This window comes from Rhea americana, unplaced genomic scaffold (assembly GCF_003343005.1).
Source record: "Rhea americana isolate MKP2758 unplaced genomic scaffold, rheAme1 scaffold_18, whole genome shotgun sequence".
NCBI lineage: Eukaryota > Metazoa > Chordata > Aves > Rheiformes > Rheidae > Rhea > Rhea americana.
In genome coordinates, this window is record NW_028185927.1 from 5,679,662 (window position 1) to 5,694,423 (window position 14,762).

The 14,762-nt window shown below is 40.1% G+C and overlaps 1 protein-coding gene across 1 annotated transcript in view; it reads right to left on the reverse strand.

The window, feature by feature from the left end:
• Positions 1–14,762, reverse strand: part of MBIP (MAP3K12 binding inhibitory protein 1) — a 40,323-nt gene that overhangs the window by 15,140 nt on the left and 10,421 nt on the right. The gene's annotated exons all lie outside the window — the stretch shown is intronic.

The window sequence follows — 14,762 nt, forward strand, 5'->3', positions numbered from 1 at the left end:
TCCCTCCATCCGTCCTCTGTCCGCCCGTCCATCCCACCTCCTCCATCCCACCGTCCATCCTCCATCCCTCTGTCCTTCCTCCGTCCGTTTCTCCATCCATCCATCCGCCTCTGGCGTCTCCCACACAGGAGCGTGTGTGGGTTTCCACGTGCAGAAGACCTTCTCCCGCAAAATCTAAGCTCTCCGGTACGGCGGGCGGCCCTGTTCCCGTAGCTGAGGGAACATCTAGGCGTTGGCTCCTTTTTTACACCTCCCCGGGACTCCGGAGCTCTCCTCGGCTCAGGGCCGTTGCAGAAGACCACCTCGCTGCTTGCAGCGTCACAGGCTTGACCCAGTGATGTCGGCCTGCTTCTGTTTCCTTTGGTGCCCTGTTGGGTCCTTTAACATCATACCTCTTCCTGTTTCCCCTCCCTCAATATTTTTCYTTTAAAATCAGTTGTTTCTCTTGATCCTTTTCGTCTTCCCTCCTTCTTGGGGAGRGTCTTTATAGGCTTGTGGGCAAATTCTTCCCTGGTGTAGAGGAGACCACATAGCTGTATAGCATAGAGCAGTGCTGACGTTTTTGCTGTCTTCCCTGTCTTGTGTTTTCCACGCCGGTTACAGTCACTGTTAAAGACCAAAATCCTGAGCAGAGATCATTAGTAAGCAATTCGGGAATGTTAGGGGTAAGAGGAGATCTTTGTTAATGGACAAGGTGGGCAGAGGATGCCCACAGATCAAAAATACCAGAGTGGGCCGAGAGTTTGTGGAGTTGGCCAACACCATAGTAATTCTACATTTTACTGCTATTTTGAGATATTGTAGGTATGAATTATAGTAAAGGCATGGYTGAGGAGGGAAGACTGGAAGGAAAAACGAAGGATAATTAGAAGGGATGAGGGAAAAAGAAAGGAAGGAAAGGGATGATAGTAGGAATGAAGGTAAGAGAACACCAACAAGGAGGATGCTCAGGAAGCTGCTAACCAGTAAAAGGAAAGATTGAGGACTGTAGRCAGTAACCAGATGATTTTGCTTCTGTTGGGAATTCCTTCCTTGCTTCTACAGTTAGTTTAGCTAGCTTGCATGTCTGCACCCCTACAAGAAACAGAAACCAGATATGTGGTTTCCCTTTCGTATTCATATTAAGCCTTCTGAGATGTTGAGAAAGTGCTGTGATTCTTGATTTTGTTTCRTTCTGTGTCCCGTTCTCCTCACTACTCTTTCTTTTTCCTAGGTGATATTGCTGGTACTTGTTTTCTAGCTGTTCTTGCTAAATTTAACCTTTGGGAGACTTTTGTGGGATGATGAGCAAGTTTTGGAGCTTCAGGGTTTGTGTTCACTGCTAAGACACCTGTTATTTACCACAGACTAACTACTATGCACTTACTCTCCCTGGTAAAATCACAATAGAAATCTTGTACTTAGAGCTTTAATGTTAGGTAAATCTCAAGTGATCAGCTTAGCATGTAGTAGAGTGCTGAAGCTGGTGTTTCTTCTGGGGATACATCGTGCATGTATTTGAAAGCTAGTCTTCAGAGCTAAAATGACAGGGTTTTTTTCATCCTGGTAGCTATAACATAAGTATATATTTTCCGCTGCGAAATGGGTGAGTGTTGCCGTATGTACAAATGGTAAAGCAGACTGTTATTTTTGAATAAAAATGTTAGAATGCAGGTTAATTCATTTGCATGATATTTTCATGGGTATTTTAAAGTCACTCCTCTCTCAAATATCCAGATTAACTTTGGGTTAATTTAGTGAAAATACTTCCCAGTAAACCTAGTATTCTATGTCTCCGTTCAGCAACCAGCTTGAATATTTGAAAAGACTTGCATGTAGAAAGTCCTAGTCAGTTCCAGAGGAAAATTATTTCGAAAGAAGACCTCCGTGCTAAAGTTTTAGAAATATATTACACAGAGTGCTATAATACCTTACCTAAAAGGAGCTAGATTTCACTTTGCTGGATTTGGATGATAAGAAACACTCTTTGGATTTTGAAATGTTTATTGCAAGATACTTCCCTGATTTTTGAAGCTCTGAAATGTAGAGTTAATCTCTATTTTAACTTATTTCCTGCAAAGATACTGCTTTTGTCGAAAGACAACAGCGTAGACACATACATAGACTGTGGCAATGGATGGCAAGAAAAGATTGCAAAATACTATTTTGCAGTTCTGTCCAACAGTGCTAATTCCAGTTTATGGTCAAGGAGTAACTTCTTGAGCCTGCCCTGCCTGTGACTCTTCCAGTGCTGTCTCTGGACAGATAGCTGAAGCAACTTTACAGAGTGTAGTCATTCTTACTTGATCCAAATCATGAAGCTTTCAAGATTAAAGGGAAATGCAATCTCCCTTCTCCGACTAAACATTGTAAAACTGAATAAACTTGTAAGTAATTTGCTGGCCAGAACAGACTGTGAAGCACTGATAGAGCATCCTGGKATTCATTTTTGTTCCTCAGTGTCAGAGGATGAATTTTGCCCTGCCTGAATCTCCACTGACCTGCAAGAATAGATCAAGGCCAGACATCTGCAATTCATCTGGAATGAATTTTAAGTTAAAGTTATAAAGGCTCAGCTACCTGATAAATTCCGTTTCTGACAAATGCTGCTTTTCCTGGAATCTTAGAGCAGGTGTATATATAATTTTGCATTTGCTAGGTGTAGCTTTACTAATTGGGAGAGACCTAAGACCTTTCCTCTGCTTTCAAGCRTGTTACCTTTATCTCTAGTTCTTTGGCTACAAAAACAATTTCACATGTTGCTGAAAAGAGGTAAGTACTGCCAGGGAGATACTGGTGGTGACACTGCCGTATCTGTTATATTTGGAAGCGTAAGGGACAACGGATGCGAGAATGTGGAGGATATCAGATGGTGGAGGTGATACAACTTATTCAGTGATCATTTCAAGGAAAGTAGGCAAGAGAGCATGAGGTCTGCAGGATTATYAACATCAGAGCTGATGGCAAATGTCTCCTTTTAGCTGAAATCTAATGATTCCTGTTGATATTGAAGGCACACCTTTTCATCTTATTTTCATTATCTCAGATGGCCTTGATCCATTCTGCATCCTCGTTCTGAATACATTTGGTACTTGTTAAAATTTCACAGATTAAATTACGTAATGCACTACACAAGCATGAATGAGAAAAGAAATAATCCAAAGGGATTTAAGAGGTCAGAAAGATGAGAACATGTGAGAAAAATGAGAACAAACTAGAGAAAACATATGCTAATGCAGCTAAGACAAACTGTTAAACATTCATATTTAATGGAAGAGATCAGAATAGAAGAGTTCCAAAAGCTGGTTAAATGCTCACTGCATGTAGTGCCTGGGAAATTGGGTACACTTGCAATTGCCTCTGGCAATAAAACTGGCCAGAGGAAATCCAGGCCTCACATAAAGACAGAGGAAATTGCAYGGCATGCTCAGTAAAGCTGGTGAAACAATAAAAATATTGGAAGCTCTCATTACTGGCAAGATACTGGTAATTTGGAGGGAATTTGCAGAAAATTGGCTAAAAATACCAATTGCCGGAGCTAGATATACTACTTTAGAAAGAAGGACTGGAAGATTTAAATATGTATAACTTAGGAATAAAGGCAGTTGACACATTTTTAATGATGTGACTACCTAGAGAGGGAAGAATCTGGAATGGCTTTCAACATTTGGGAGTAGAATTGTGATATAATTATATCCTCTGCACCTTTGATCCCTGAAATGGATCTCTGAGGCACATAAAATGCACCCCCCCCCCAAAAAAAAAAAAAAAAAACTTGAAAAAATATAAACAGCAGGACACTTAAGTTCTTCAGGTGCATTCAGGTTTCTATTTAGTTTGTAAAATGATAAAGATACACACCTCTTTCAAGCTCTGGGTGCCTTTAAATAGTTTAAAATCCCAGTGAACTTTAATAAACTGAGATAACTTGTGTTTGCTGGTCACTACTGACGTAACTACTCACCCTATTTCTTCTGTTGATTGTAACATTAACATAATTTCTGAGCTCACRCTTTAATTTTGTCCCTAACCACCACTCAAAGAGAGGTGAGTGCTTTCCAGAACGCATCGGTGGTTGAGGCTCGTAGCACTGACGTGCTGAGCTGGGGAGCCTGTAACGCGCCAGCAGCTCTTTCTCCTGAACTGAGAAGGTCGCATTGTGTACTTCGGCTTTCAGAAAAATTAAACTGGAATCRTTTGGAGCTTCAAAGATAAAACAATATCCCAAATTCCACCCCATCCCTGGGCAAGTCGTGCGGCTCAGTACTCATTGCTGTAAAAGYAATGATTTCCTTACTACCCAGATGATCAGTATTCTGGATTCAGCCTCTAAATTATGTGAAGATTTGAGTAGAAAGTTGATAGTAGCCTTCTCTCAGGATTAAAATTGAATGGGACAGAACAAAGTCCCTCCACAGTAAAAGAGTGTATTTATTTTTCCAAGAAGAACGTTTTAGTTCTGTTGAGACCCAGCAAAAAGCATCRCTCCAGCCAACACTGAGTTCTGCTCAGCAAAGTGCTTAAGCAGATACCTAATTTTAAGYGCTAGGCCAGCTGCAAAAAAATCAATTTACTTCCCTAAAATGTAGCTATGGGCTTAATTACTTCATCAAATAAAAGTTCTAATTTGCAAATCTAATTCTCAAATCGGAGCTTCATTCCTTCAGTGCAGAAGTCTTTGCTGGCCTTTTGGGTATTTCTCTCACTCTACTAAAACGTCCTGTTCAGACAGGATTGGGATTGGATTTGTATGACATGTCCTGTGGAACTGAAAAGAAAAACCCTAACAATATTTGYTATTTATGACTTGCACTAATTTTACCGTTCCTTACAAAGTACAAGTTCCTCCTGGAYGATTTACCTGCTCTGTTTTCCACGTCGTTATCTTGCCACACGCACAGAGCCGTGGGCCTGCCAGAATCCTGCTTTCGTTTCACCCTTGGGGTTTTCTCGTACTGCTGTGTGTTTTGCTTTACTTTGGTCATTATTGTTCAGGTCCTTGTTTYAGTGATTTTACTCACACGTTGCAGTTTTATCTTCCCATCTGCCACCCATTTCTTGCTGCCATCTGCAAATARGATCCGCGCATTCTGCACTACGTTCGTCGGTTCCTTCATTAAAAGGTTACGTAATTTTGGATCAAGAACTGGCCTCCGCAAGGACCAGCTCAACAGCTCGTCTTAGAAGGCAGAAGGAAGAACTAGTATTTCAATTATTCCRTGCTCATAAATGTTAGGCAGTTCTGTACTTATTTTAAAAGGTTTGATTATGAGCTCTCTTTCTGTAGTTTCCTTGTGAGACTACCGCATGAAAATGTAGACAGGATCTTGGAGATACCCACTGTTTCCCTTACCTGGAAACTGCCRGTAAGTTGACACAAGCATTGTGAAATTAAGTAGTCATACCTCAAGATATTCCAAATATTAATAATTTTCCACTGCATTAATATCTACATGCAGCACATATTATATATTTAATTCAGGCTTAATGGGATACTTGAAAATCTATATTTAACAGGAAACAGGAATATAGCATATTTACTTCAGAGAAACTTTAAATTTTGGGATTCCTTGATTGCTGAGTGCTTGATTTTACAGGTTGTAGCTTGCATCTTTATTAGTGTGATCTGACTATTATTTTAAAAGAAATAATAGCAACAGAGGTTTAGGAGTATTTGAAATAGGATTCTTCAGCTGTGCTATGTACAGGCTTTTCACCATTCAGCTTAGCTGGGACCTAAGTCCTTTACTAGCACACACGCTTCCTAGCCTTTTTTGAAGAACTGTTAAGCTGTTAATCACCTCCTGGTTCAGCAGTTTAGCTTATAAATTCCTGTGCCAAGTAGCTGGGCAGTTATCATCTAACAGACTGTATGTGTCATTACTGGCCTGATCAATCATCCAGGCTCCCAGCCGGCCTCTTCACTGAATTCAGAAACCAGATCCAAATCTACACTTCAATACAAAATTCATGAACTGATGGTTGAAACCCAAATTGAGCCTTTCAGAATACTTTTAGTGGGTTCGTGTATCCATATTACAATATAAGATGGGCACCTAAATAAGCTCCTCTGGAAATCTCACCCTGTGTTCACACCACCTGCAATATTCTTCAACTTCCACATCAGTATGAATAAGCATGTAATGCCCTTTTTTGATATAAAGTAACTATCAGGTTATTTGAATGTTCCCCGTTGTAAACAAACAAAACAAAAGATCGCACTCATCTTTACACCGTCAGTATTTTTCTGATACAGAAGAGGTATTTGTTAATAGGGAATATGGAGTCTTTGACATTTTGGGTCCCAATCCTTCAGTGAAACTACTCATGCACCTGCTTACTTTGTGCGCAAATCTTTCTAATGAATTCTAAAGGACTATTCATGTGCATAAAGCTAAGCCTGTGTGTAAAAGCCTTTGCAAGGCTGGGCCTAGGTTGCAAGTTTGATAATGACCTGAGGCTGATTCAGCAGAGAACAAGAAGTCCTTTTACAAAAGCCGAGCAGCGTAGCCGCAGGTCAGCCGCACAGGTACGGGGGATTGCGAGCGACCGCGTCCCGCGCGGCGTTCTCGGAACCGACCGAGAAAAAACGACAGTGGGCATCGTGTGTGTTTTCATGTTAGGGTATGAGGCTGCATTTTAACTAAATCTTTGTCATTCTTGGCTTCAGCTTGATTTCATTATGGCTATGAGTTCCGTTTGAATAGCTTTAGTGCAGGAGCTCAGGAGCTTTCTGGTTTAAAATCCATACGTATACACGTAGCGTGTTTTTAAGAGTAGATCTGGTGGGAGAATGATAACTGTGAGAAATCGTAACTATCCTTTTTGGAACAATTTTATTTGAGGAGAAGGCAAGACATCGGCACTGTTTCAAAAAGAACTGCACGGAAGAGCTTTTCATACGTCCTTATCCCTACCGCACCGTATTCTGGCTTCTGCTGCGAGCGCTGTGTGCTGCACCGCCGCAGCTCACGTTGCCGGAGACAGCCCACSGCCCGCGGGAGCCTCCCAACAGCAKCCGGSCRGTTCGGCTGTGGTGCATCTCCTGGAGCTACTGCTTCCGTGCCGTGCTGACATCAGGAGCTTCTACAGACTTTGCTGAAGTTTTTTTGTGTGTTTAACTCTAAATATACAGGTAGTGCTACTAAAAACACTATTTGTGTTTTTAACTACCCATGAGAAATCGATGCAGTTATTTAAATGAAAGCTGAGTTCCTGCTTGGGGATCTAGATTTGGACATTTATTATGCTGAGTATATGAGATAGGCATGTTTACGCGCCATCACAAAAAGGAAAAGTTTTCTTTTGCACAAAGCTAACTGTTGTCTTATAATGATCTGTTCAGTGCTAAAATTGTTGCTTACTTAGTGTACTCAGTGGCCTTTAGGTAACATTGGCTATCAAATGCCRCTTGTTTATTAGGCTTACTGAGACTAACTTGTTATGAAAATGATGCTGTTAAGACAAAGTGCATGAAAAAAGCTGGGGGTGAATCTGTGTCTTGCAGCTTAATCGTCTTTTAGTCATACCAGGCTAGTCCATCAGAAAACTCTTATTTCCACAGTTAAAGGATGAATTTAATAATGTCAGCACGGTGAAGAAGTGAGGAGAGTGGGCATGGAAGAAAAACACCAAAGAAGCAGTAGGTGAAGGTGATAGCCCTCGAAGCACCACTTCTGGCTTTGTTCTAGCTGTCCTTGGGGACACGACAGATCTTTTGCTCGGTTTGATGTAGTAAAAAGGATGAAGAAGATGCCGCATAGAAGGCATCGTGCTCCTTTGCCACTCTTTTTAGTTATTACTATTATTATTATTTACAGAAAGATAAAAGTTACGGAGTTAGGGAGTATTTTGCTGTTTTATAATTTAGTGGTTCACGCTGAAGTTTTCTTTATGTTCTTTCTGTTTTTACGCAGGCAGCCTAGAAGATGGACATTTGACAGGCCACAATAGACTGCTCCTTTCCCAGGTATCTCCTGCTTGTTTCCTTTATCTGTGAATAGGAAATGGCTTAAAGGCACCTGTGTTATGAAGGTCCCAGGGGCAGCTGCCTGACTAGTGAATGCCTGATTATGTGTTAACATGCTTTGTCAGATATTGGCAGAATCTGTTCTCTTCTTTTGCCTTTTCAGCAAGGGTACCATTGACAGACTGGCTACCCATTTATAGAAATGTTGTCCATCAAACTGTGAGGAAGGACAATGGTGTTTTTCTGTGGCCAGTGACTGTGGGAAACTTTTCTTTGGCTATTCAGGCAATTTTTGTAGCTTGCTCTGAAGAGGAGAGACTGATGAGTGCAAAAAGTACAATTAAGCAAAGCCAGACTTCAATTGAAGGCTGTAGTGTAGTCTGCTGTTCTCATTTTTTTATTTGGAAAAAAATCTATGGGTTTTCACGTTGCTGTGTGGCATTCAGCGGGGGGCTATTACAATCCTAAATTTTTTTTCTAGACCACCTAATTCTAAGTAAAAATTAAATGTAATGAGAGCCACTTGGAGTTCTGAATATTTTAAAGCATAATTCCCACAGAAGGGATTCGACCTAAACTGCAGAGAGCATCAGTTGGCTAATTATAGCTGCATTTTATATTACAGCAGGTGTCAGATGTAGTCATCTCAATAAAGTCCACATAATACTCTGGGAAATAACAAAAGCTTTTCTTTGAATGTGGGTACTAATTTCTTCTAGGTGTCATATGAGCTCTGATACTTCTTATTGGCATTAACAAGAGCACTGCAGCACTCAAACATGCTTTTTGCTTAGGATGAATTGATACTGTAAAGCACTTACTAGTCAGACTTGGCAGATGTCAGTAGTTAATACTAGTGTTGCAGAGGTTGGGATATAATGCAGAGAGTCTTATGTAAATACTTTTAGATGATGGGCTGGTTTTGAGAATGAGCGTGAGCCCTGCACCAACTTTCTTAATGAAAGCTAAATAGACAACAGCAGGATAACTGCATTTACTTCAGCTTCTGTCTGAAGTCCTCTACAAGTAAAGGGCAGATGGGAAGGCAGTAAACTAGTGAACAAAAGCATCCAACTTAATAAGCACTTCATGCGTTCATACCATTTGCTCAATTCAATGCAAACAGCAAGTTGGAGTTACTGAAGTTATGGGTAAGAAAGGTCATTCCTAAGATTTGAAACTGAGATTCCCTAAAGGTTGTATCATCAGAACAGCCTGCATGTGCTGAAACGACAATCTATAGGTATTTGGTGGTCACCTGACTTTTTAATTAAAAGATAAGCTGTTATTATTCCAAGAGGAATATTTTTCTTAAAATATTCATGAATCTGTAAAATAAATACTGAAGTGGGTATTTTGCACGGAAGCCTTTGAATACGAGGAACTTTGATGACATTGAGGTGGAATTACAGGGACAGCGGACAGGGTGAAAAGCAAATGCAGCAAAGCCTGTCCAGCTGATTGTGTGCTGCCTCACAGTGTGGTACCGAGCTTGCCAGGTATCACAAGAAGGATAAGCTAAGAGAAGCCTCAGTGCAGAACACCAGGTCAAGTCACGAGAGGCTTGCCACTTCTCTTCAAGTGGGTAGGACACGGTTACGCTGAGCTTGATGGAATTAAGTCATCCACTTGGCCAACAGCAGAAGGGCTCCATCGAAGAATAATGCCAGAGGTTAGGGTAATCATGCAGGAAAAACAAATGTCTATCATRTAATAGCAGAACCAAAGCAATTCAGCAGATGATGAAAATCTCCTAACATCTGAGTCTTCTGGAGGAGCAATGAGCCACCTAGCTATCTGTCTAGGGCTCTATCCCTCTCCCCACATTACTCTCCCATGAGAAAAGGTTCTCCAAACACCAGGCTGCCTTTGTTTCTTGCATGGAAGCCTGTAGAGAAGTGCAGAGGTTATAGAAATTATAAATACAACTTAATATAAAAATCTGTTATTTTTAAAATGTAATAAATAATCGAATGAACAAATGATCCACAAATTCCACTGTGTTACCTTAGCAACTCCATGAGAAAAATGATCAYAGCTTATGAAACATCATTTACTGTTTTGCAATATTGCAGAATAGTTTAAATCGTGATTTTTCTGCATTACATACTGAACATACTAACATATAGGAAAGGCCTGCTTTTTCCCTGAAGACTGAACGCAATGAATAATTTATAAAAAACAAAGGAAAGTAAATTAAGGAAAAGTATCTGTATCAAGAATAGCTGTATTTCTGGACTAGCATATACATACTGTTCAAAAAAGTTTTTAAATACAAAAAAAAAAAAGAACATAATTTATGTAGCCTCTAAACCTGGCCAAAAACRGATACAAACAACAAACATGCAGAGATACAGAAAAGAAAATAAAGTGAGAAATAATTCTCTGGCTAATCCTTTGCTGGCATCTGGAAAGCAAAGGGCTGTCTATGAGAGAGCTGCTTTAGCTCTCACACATGAGGTTACCTCTAAGAAAAAGATGTATGAAAAGGCCTGAGAACAAAAGCCCAATTATAAAAGCTCAGGGCATGATTGCCATTGTACAAATGAACTTACTGATTTACCCCATTTATTCCACATAGTCCATTTCTGAAACCTATTAATACTGAGAGCAGCCTGGCTTAATCTGGAGTGCTCTGATGAGTTCTCTGGAAGGTAGGGAAGGTGAGCAAAAGGTAGATTTAACTGCTGGATTTGTCCAAATAGTCTYCCTCTGGCTGTCCCCCTTTTAGCACAAAGGAAGGAGGAGGCCACTGTTGCACTGCGCTGCCTTCCCACTGTTTCTTGCCTCTGTCTTAATTTCTGTTGTTGGCATGTGCTCCTGTACATGTGATACGGAGTTGGGTGTTAAAGAATGTGATGTTGTTGTAAAAAATTCTTCTGATAATATCACTCAGGTCTTTCTCCCCTCTGCAGATTACAAAAACCTAGTGGCTTCTTCTTGTGATGTCTCTGAAGGAGTCTTTGGAAGGATGCATYTGTCAGACAGCCCCTGTAGACTGCCCTAGATCCAATATGATTTTTATGTGTGTGTAATTCTCCTGGATTATTCTAAAAAACTGAATGAGCCTGGGATAATTTTGTGTATCACCTACTGTGAAAATTGCTTTGGCTGCAAGCAAAATCAACTAGCCTGTGACCTACACTTCTTGATATTAGGGGTTATATTAAACTTACTGCACTCCCCTTTCTCCACAGTTATTGCTCTTTCTTCCCCTGCATCTTTACCCAAAGATGCCTGGGAAGCGAGTGCACAACGTAGGCAGCACACATGGCACCTGAAGGTCTGTATCTGCCGCGTGTCTGCGTAACAGCCGGGTCAGCGTCTGCAGCGGAGCACAGCTCGGTTTCTGATGTAACGTTCGGCACCGTTGCTCTGAACCAYGGCCTGGTGTGCCCTTTGGAAGGACCACCGGCTCTGGCAAATTTTGGACTATGCGCAGACACGCAGAGTTTTCCGGGTGGAAGTCAGAGGARGGTTTGCTCTGAATTCCTTGTAAGTGCTCAGAAGACAAAAGTGTCTCCTGTACCTGCTACTSTGAAAGATGTACTTAATGATGTAAAATATGGGAAGATCTTGTCCCTAGTACAGTAGTGCTCACCTGCACTCGGAGAAAGTATGTGGCAGATCTGCTCAGGCTTGCTGACAGGCTGTAGTAAAAACACGAAGCCCGGTYTTTAGAGATGAGGCAGAAGTTACCTGCTCCTGTGTTAACTAAGAGGGAAGAATCAGTTCCTGGAGCTTGGGAGGGCAGCCTGGGCTCATGTGGTTCTCGGTGCTATAAAACTGATCTCTTATATCGTCTTGATAGGGTTCAGATGGAGCCAACAGCTCCTTTCTGACAGCTGAGGTCCACAGATCAGAGTCATAAGGAGASAAGTGGTATAATCTAATGTATACCATCCACTCATGGTACCACAGTGAGATAACTTCCCTGTAGACAGTGCAGATACATGTTCTTCCAGCCTGATCCCCATATTCAAACAGATGCAAGAGGTGGGAGAACAGGTTGGTTGAAGAGGAAGAAGAAATCTGAAGAAGAAAGAAACGAGGTGATGGCTAACATAAGAAGCAGTTTGGAAAGAAGTGAAAGATTGCACCTTCTTGGTCTAAGGGCTTCGAAAGCTTTGGGAACAAGGAAAAATAGGAAATATGAAAGGGAGTTCTGGGCATGATGGCTAGAACTATGACTGGCAAGTTAAAGGACCAGAAATGGAGTCAGTGCRTTATGTATGGGAAGGCATTGCTCTCCTCTAACATAACTTCACTGTGTGCAAGGAGCATTTTAGCTCACTGCAGTGCTATAAATGACACTATTGCCTTCCCACAAACTGGGGAGATTCTGGGGGAATGTTGCTGCTCCCTGAACAGCTTCAAAAGAGCTTCTTAAAAAAAAAAAAAGAAAAAAAGAAAGAAAGAAAAAAAAGAAAGAAAAAGAAAAAAGTATATAGGGAAGAGAAATTGGAACTTCCCAGGGAGTAGCATAGTCCTTGTATGTCCTTGGTTTGTATACATCAAGGCTAGATCAACATACCTGTCTGGAAGCGGTTTGTGCATGAAAGAGTAGCAAGATCCCGAAGAGTCATAGCACTGATGTGCTCCATTTCTAATGATTTTGTAGAGAGATATATGAACTAGTTCGTCRTTATCGGGGCTGTTAAGAACTGAACTATGAAGTTTAATGGAGAATTTCTTTCCTAGATCCAAGCCACAAAAGTGAAAAATGTTGATGTTGCTCCATGTGAAAGAAGTACCCCCTGGGAGAATTCATTTCTTTTTTGTTAAAGGAAAAAAAAGATTTTCTTAAAAATTCATATTTTATGTGTATAAAATACATATTTAGTAACTTATCTGTGTACGTGGTAGGTTAGTTTTACTTCAGCTCTGGCACATGAAAACAGTTTCATCTGGCCTTTCATTAAACCAGACTATCTTTAAACATATTTCAAGGAGTGTAAAGCGTTTGGGGTATTAAAAACGTATACCAATATTTTGCAGGTAATGTTTATGTGAAGGTTCAAGGGGTTGTCCAAGGCCAGAATACTTCAGGAAGTGAAGGACTGTTAAATTATTGTGATCTTAAAACTAATTACCATAATACTATGGAGAATGCATTTGTTGTAACAAATATAAAACATATTTTCTAATTTGTATTATGGTTCTCAAGGTCATTTGGTGACAGAATGCAAAATCTTTTATTTTTCTCATTCAGACCCTGTGTCAGGTGCATAAATTCTATAGCTACTGTAAAAAGGCATTTAAAAATTGTAAACTATTAATGAAGAAATCATATCTTTGCCTAATATTACACAATAACCTTTATCTTGTGACCGAGTTTAACAATACATGAACTCAGGCTGCCTTTATTCCACTCATACACGCTGTTTCCAAAAGTCTGTTTCCTATATAGTAAACTCAGCGCGCACACAAATGTCCTAGCGTTCCTGGAAAATGAATTTTAAATCCACGTTTATTGTAAGYGCTTTGGGGAAAGAACCATCTGTTATTGAGCAATGCACAATGGGACGTTGGTCTGTAATTGAGGCTCCTGATCGCTGGGGGTTTTTTCACATTTTTTCCTGTTTTCCTCCTCTCTTTTGTGCCTCCGCAGACTATGCCAGGGTTTCAAAGGCTGGGATCCTTTGCATCYTCACGAGTCTTTACATTTGCCCAAGTATCGGGTTCAGTTTAGCCCAGCATTCTTCACAAAGCTAAAAGGGTGACAGATCCCGACGTATCTGWGCTTTTGAAAACTTGATAAGCTGATTCCATACATAAAGGCTATTCTAACGCTTGTCTGCAAAATGAAATTGTGCCAGTTTTGGTATCAGAAGGACAAGGAGCTAGGTGTTTAAACTCTACAGTAACATACTTGACCAGTGTCTCTTATACTATAATCAGAAAACGCTGTAATAGCCTTATTTTCCAGTTTTTAATTTTGAAAACTTACCTTAAATCTGATTTATTTTGTAAGTGGGAGTCCACATTTAAATCTTAGGTGGATTTGTAATCTTCTTCACATGTACGGACTGTTATCCGTATTATTTAGAATTTTAATACTGGGGAGGAAGATATATTACTGAGTGCTAATTTTACAATTTTATTACCTGCACAGACATACACGTGAGAGTCATACATTAATCACTGTGACTTACCAGACTTTAATGGTGAATTTATACATGACAAATCAATATGTTCTATCGTTATAGAACTTATATATATATTATTATACAGAACTTACATATATTACATATCCTTTTTCTAAAATGAGTGGATTTACTGATGTATTGACAATGCTTTGTGATTTTTATTCAGTAATGTAGTAGAACTAGAAAGAAATGTGAAATTGTTGAAGATATCCCAAGAGCCAGAATGTGTGATACTACCAAATTACAAGTCTCTGGCATTGCAGTTAAAACGAGCTTTGCCCCTGGAAGGGCATCATGACCGTGATGCTTGTTCACTCACAATTTCTTAGGTTGTTTTTATAATAGAAAGCCAGGAAAAAACATTGCAATTATCTAGTTAGATCTTCCACATACCCTAGAGCTAACGATTTCCTGGATTAATTCCTTTTAGCATTAGAGTATGTGTTTGAGAAAACATACTGTTCTTTATTATAATAGTTCCAGAGATGGGAAATCTACCAAAACTGAGTATAACATTTCAATGATTAACTAGCATAACCATGAAAAAATAGTCTGAATTTGCATACCTTTTAATTTCGGCCACTGAGTCTTCTTACACCTTTGCCCCAGCTGACAACTTTCATCAAACTTCTTCTTTCTCCCGTAACAAGCTTACAGACTCTGGC